Consider the following 6,000-nt stretch of genomic DNA (forward strand, 5'->3'; position numbering starts at 1 on the left):
CACCCAGGCGCCCCTGAAGCTAAAATTCTAAAATCACCTTTATCTTATCCATTGAGTTAAATTCAAGTTGAACATGGATACCTAGGTGGCTCAGTTGGTTAAGCATCTGCCTTTGGCTCAGGTCATGATCTCAGGCACCTGGGATCAAGTCCTATATTGGGCTTCTTGCCTGGCGGGAAGTCTGCTTCTTCCCCTGCCTGCTGCTCCCCCTCTTGTGCTCTCACTTTCTCTTTCCCTCTCTCTCTGACAAAGAAGTAAAATCTTTTAAAATAAAATATAAATAAATTCAAGGTGAACAGACCAAACTCAGGTCATGATCTCAGGGCTCCTTAAAAAAAGAACCTGCTTCCCCCTCTCTCTAGTCTGCCCTGGGGCGTCCTGGGTAGGAAAATCTCCTCTCATTTTGGGGGGGTGGGTTTAAAGCCTCTGCTTTCACACTCTCAGCCAGGCTTTTATCATTTTAACATGATCTCTTTCCCAAGTAGGGGGTCCTGGGATCAAGCCCCTGCATAGGGTCCTCTCTGCTCAGTGGAGGGGGCCTGCTTCCCTCTCTCTCTCTCTCTGCCTGCCTCTCTGCCTACTTGTGATCTCTGTCTGTCAAATAAATAAATAAAATCTTAAAAAAAAATAAAATAAATAAAAAATAAAACTTTCCCAAGTATGTAAACCATTATTTCAAATCCAAGATAATAAAATTATGGAGGGGTGCTTGGCTGGCTCAGTTAATAGAGCATGTGATTCTTGTTCTTGGAGTTTCAGGTTCAGCCCTGTGTTGGGTGTAGAGATTACTTAAAAATAATTTATTTTGGGGTGGTGGAGGGGCAGAGGGAGAGGTAGAGAGAGTATCTCAAGCAGGCTCCATGCCCAGTGTGGAGCCCAATGTGAGACTCAATCTCACAACCCTAAAGGTCATGACCTGAGCCAAAATCAAGAGTCAGATGCCCAACTGACTGAGCCACCTGGACACCCTAAAAATAAAATAAATAAAAAAAGAAAATTACAAGTATAGTTACTCTTAAAATTTCTAAAAAATTTCTGATGTAGTCTTCTATACCTTTCTACATAAAATCTCAAATCTCACTCAATCATACATATTTAACTAGAATCTCTAGTATGTAAAATTCTCTTAAACATTATAATTTAATTATAAATATATACAAAGTATCCCTAAACTTTTTTTTAAGATTTTATTTATTTATTTATTTTTAAAGATTTTATTTATTTGTCAGAGAGAGGGAAAGAGAGCGAGCACAGGCAGACAGAATGGCAGGCAGAGGCAGAGGGAGAAGCAAGCTCCCTGCCAAGCAAGGAGCCCGATGTGGGACTCGATCCCAGGACGCTGGGATCATGACCTGAGCCGAAGGCAGCTGCTTAACCAACTGAGCCACCCAGGCGTCCCAAGATTTTATTTATTTGACGGACAGAGATACAAGTAGGCAGAGAAGCAGGCAGAGAGAGAGAGGGAAGCAGGCTCCCTGCTGAGCAGAGAGCTTGATATGAGGTTTGATCCCAGGACCCTGAGATCATGACCTGAGCTGAAGGCAGAGGCTTAAGCAACTGAGTAACCCAGTCACCCCTAAAGGTTTTTTTTTTTTTTTTAACATGCTATTTATTGGACAGAGAGAGAGAGAGCACGAGTAGGCAGAGCAGCAGGCAGAAGGAGAGGGAGAAGCTGACTCCCCACCGAGCAGGGAGCCCAATGGGGGGGCTCAATCTCAGGACCCTGGGATCATGATCTGAGCCAAAAGCAGCCGATTAACCAACTGAGCCACCCAGGTGCCCGTAGTATCCCTAAACTTAATATAAAAGTTTTAAGGGGCACCTGGGTGGCTCAGTCAACAGTGTGTCTGATTTCAGCTTTGGTCATGATCCCGGGGTTCATGAGATCCCACTCTGCATCCAGCTCCATGGTCAGCAGGGAGTCTCTCTCTCTCTCAAAATAAATATAATAAATCTTAGAAAAAAACATTTAATATAGAAGTTTCAAGACCTCAAAAAAAAAAAAAAGAAGTTTCAAGACCTCATATCTATGTTTCTATTTAAACCTCTCTGTATAAAAAGACACCCATAAGAGAAGGACTTTGTTATCTCAAAAAACTTGTGATTGGCATTACAAAAGAATGCAGATATGCAGACACTAACTCAGAAGACCAAGATTCCTTTTTTTTTTTTTTTTTTTTTAAGATTTTTTTTTATTTATTTATTTGACAGACAGAGATCACAAGTAGGCCGAGAGGCAGGCAGAGAGAGTGAGAGAGGAGGAAGCAGGCGCCCCGCCAAGCAGAGAGCCGGATTCGGGGCTTGATCCCAGGACCCTGAGATCATGACCTGAGCCGAAGGCAGAGGCTTTAACCCACTGAGCCACCCAGGCGCCCCCCACAAGGTTCCTTTTTATTTATTTATTTATTTATTTATTTATTTATTTGACAGAGAGAAATCACAAGTAGGCATAGAGGCAGGCAGAGAAAGAGAGAGCGAGAGGAGGAAGCAGGTTCCCTGCCGAGCAGAGAGCCCGATGCGAGACTGGATCCCAGGACCCTGAGACCATGACCTGAGCCGAAGGCAGCAGCCTAACCCACTGAGCCACCCAGGTGCCCCCAAGGTTCCTTTTTGACCAGAGTTTTTTTTTTTTTTTTTTTTTTAAGATTTTATTTATTTATTTATTCATTTGACAGAGAGACAAGTAGGCAGAGGGAGCACAGGCAGGCAGACAGAGTGGAAGCAGAGTCAGAGGGGAAGCAGGTTCCCTGCCGAGCAGAGAGCCCGATGCGAGACTGGATCCCAGGACCCTGAGACCATGACCTGAGCCGAAGGCAGCAGCCTAACCCACTGAGCCACCCAGGTGCCCCCAAGGTTCCTTTTTGACCAGAGTTTTTTACTTGGATCAAAGACTGCGGTTGCATAGTCTGCCTGATAGTTTCCAACAATACTATTGAGCCACTGACAGGCACAATGAACCTGTTTTTCTAAGTCATTATGACAGCAAGAAACTCAAGCCTCTGGGACGCCTGGGTGGCTCAGTTGGTTAAGCAGCTGCCTTCGGCTCAGGTCATGATCCCAGCGTCCTGGGATCGAGTCCCACATCGGGCTCCTTGCTCCACAGGGAGCCTGCTTCTCCCTCTGACTCTGCCTTCCACTCTGTCTGCCTGTGCTCGCTCTCACTCTCTCTCTCTTACAAATAAATAAATAAAATCTTTAAAAAAAAAAAAAGAAAGAAAGAAACTCAAGCCTCTTCATACGCATGGAATTAATTTTGCCACCCATATTCAGGTGTATGAAATTATCATTTCCCCCTTGGTACTTGATTATTTAATCAATTTACTGATTGAATTTGGCACTTGTTTCAAAAGCTCATCTGTCTACTGGCCATAATGTCAGGGGCATTGTAGTGACATATCCCAGAAGAATTTGCATCAATTTGAGAATGATTAGTTCTTAAAAGAAGAGGAGATATTTCAGGGGTATATCACTAGCCACTTATTTAAGGCTGATACCATGAACTGCAACTCTCATCATTTTGCTAAGTATTACCAACAGAGAATCCTGCTCCTCAAACTCAAGATGCATTTTTTAAATAAATTCTTTAAAGATTATTTATTTATTTATTTGACAGACAGAGATCATAAGTAGGCAGAGAGGCAGGCAGAGAGAGAGAGGAGGAAGCAGACTCCCTGCCGAGTAGAGAGTCTGATGCAGGGCTCGATCCCAGGACCCCAGGATCATGACCTGAGCCAAAGGCAGAGGCTTTAACCCATTGAGCCACTCAGGCACCCCTTTAATTAATTTTTTAAAATAATTTTTTCAGGACAAACCATAAGTGACTCTTAATCTCACAAAACAAACTGAGGGTTGCTGGGGGAAGGGGGGTTTGGAGAAGGGAGGTGGGGTTTTGGACACTGGGGAGGGTATGTGCTTTGGTGAGTGCTGTGAAGTGTGTAAACCTGGCAATTCACAGACCTCTACTCCTGGGGATAAAAATACATGTTTATAAAAAATAAAAAATTATTAATAAATAAATAAATAGGCAAAGAATTTGAATAGACATTTCTCCAAAGAAGAAATGCAAATGGCCAACAAGCATATGAGAAGATACTGAACATCATTAACCATTAGGGAAATGTACATCCAAACCACAAAACCGTATCACCTCACCTCCCTTAGGATGACTGTTACCAAAAAAAACCTCCCTAAAACCAAAAAACCAAACAGAAAATAGCAAGTGTTGAAAAGGATTGTGAACAAGATGGAATTGGGAGGGAGACAAACCATAAGAGACTCTTAATCTCAGAAACAAACTGAGGGTTGCTGGGGGATGGGGGAGGGGAGGGATAGTGTGGTTGGGTTATGGACATTGGGGAGGGTATGTGCTACGGTGAGTGCTGTGAAACGTGTAAGCCTGACGATTCACAAGCCTGTATCCCTGGGGCAAATATTACATTATATGTTAATAAAAATAAATAAAAATAAAAATAATTTTTTCAGGGCACCTGGGTGGCTCAGTGGGTTAAAGCGTCTGCCTTCAGCTCAGGTCATGATCCCAGGGTCCTGGGATAGGGCCCCATGTTCAGCAGGGAGCCTTCTTCCTCCTCTCTCTCTGCCTGCCTCCCTGCCTACTTGTTGCTGTCTGTCAAATAAATAAATAAAATCTTAAAAATAATAATAATTTTTTCAATGTGCAGTTTCTTAAGATCCTAAGTGAACTAGATGAGGAAACAACAATTGATGTTCTGGCTGGAGGTTAATATTTGGTCAAAAAACTACAATGTCGGGGTTGCCTGGGTGGCTCACTCCTTAAGCATCTGCCTTCAGCTCGGGTCATGATCCCAGGGTCCTGGTTATCTAGCCCCAGGTCAGGATCCCTGCTCAGTGGGGAGCCTGCTTCTCCCTCTGCATGCCATTCCCTCTGCTTGCTGCTCTCCTTGCTTGTGTGGACTCTCTCTTAAATAAATAGATAAAATATTTAATTAATTAATTAAAATATCTGCCAGACTCTTAACTATAGGAAACAGTGTGTTGTTGCAGGGGAGGTAGGTAGGGCGATGGGGTAACTGGGTGATGAACAAGGAGGGCACTTGATTTAATGAGCACTGGGTGTTACATGCAACTGATTAATCACCAAATTCTACCTCTGAAATGACTATTATGCAACATGTTAATTAATTGTATTTAAATAAAATTTTTAAAAAATACCTGCTAAGGGGCATCTGAGTGGCTCAGTGGGTTAAAGCCACTGCCTTCAACTTAGGTCATGATCCCAGGGTCCTGGGATCAAGCCCCGAATCAGGCTCTCTGCTCAGTGGGGAGCCTGTTTCCCTTCCTCTCTCTCTCTGCCTGCCTCTACTTGTGATCTCTGCCTGTCAAATAAAGTCTTTTTTTTTTTTTAAAGATTTTATTTATTTATTTGACAGACAACAGATCACAAGTAGGCAGAGGAGCAGGCAGAGAGAGAAAGGAAGAAGCAGGCTCCCTGCTGAGCAGAGAGGAGATGCTGGGCTTGATCCCAGGACCCCTGAGTTCATGACCCGAGCCGAAGGCAGAGGCTTTAACCCACTGAGCCACCTAGGTGCCCCCAAATAAAGTCTTAAAAAAAAAACAGGGGTGCTGGGTGGCTCAAGGGATTAAGTTTCTGACTCTTGGTTTTGGCTCAGGTCATGATCTCAGGATTCTGAGATTGTGTCAAAACTCGATGCTCATCATAGAGTCTCCTGGAGATTATCTCCTTGCTCTCCCTCAGCTCCTCCCCCTGCTCATGATCTCTCTCTCTCTCTCTCTCTCAAATGAATAAAACCTTAAAAAAGTGATATCTGCTAGGGTGCCTGGGTGGCTCAGTCATTAAGCGTCTGCCTTCGCATGATCTGGGGTCCTGGGATCGAGCCCCATGTCTGGCTCCCTGCTTGTCGGGAGGCCTGCTTCTACCTCTCTCACTTGCCCTGTTTGTGTTTCCTCTCTTGCTGTGTCTCTCTCTGTCAAATAAATAAATAAAATCTTAAAAAAAAAATA

This window comes from Mustela putorius, unplaced genomic scaffold (genome assembly GCF_011764305.1).
Source record: "Mustela putorius furo isolate JIRA1106 unplaced genomic scaffold, ASM1176430v1.1 tig00000743_pilon_pilon_pilon, whole genome shotgun sequence".
In the NCBI taxonomy this organism is placed as follows: domain Eukaryota; kingdom Metazoa; phylum Chordata; class Mammalia; order Carnivora; family Mustelidae; genus Mustela; species Mustela putorius.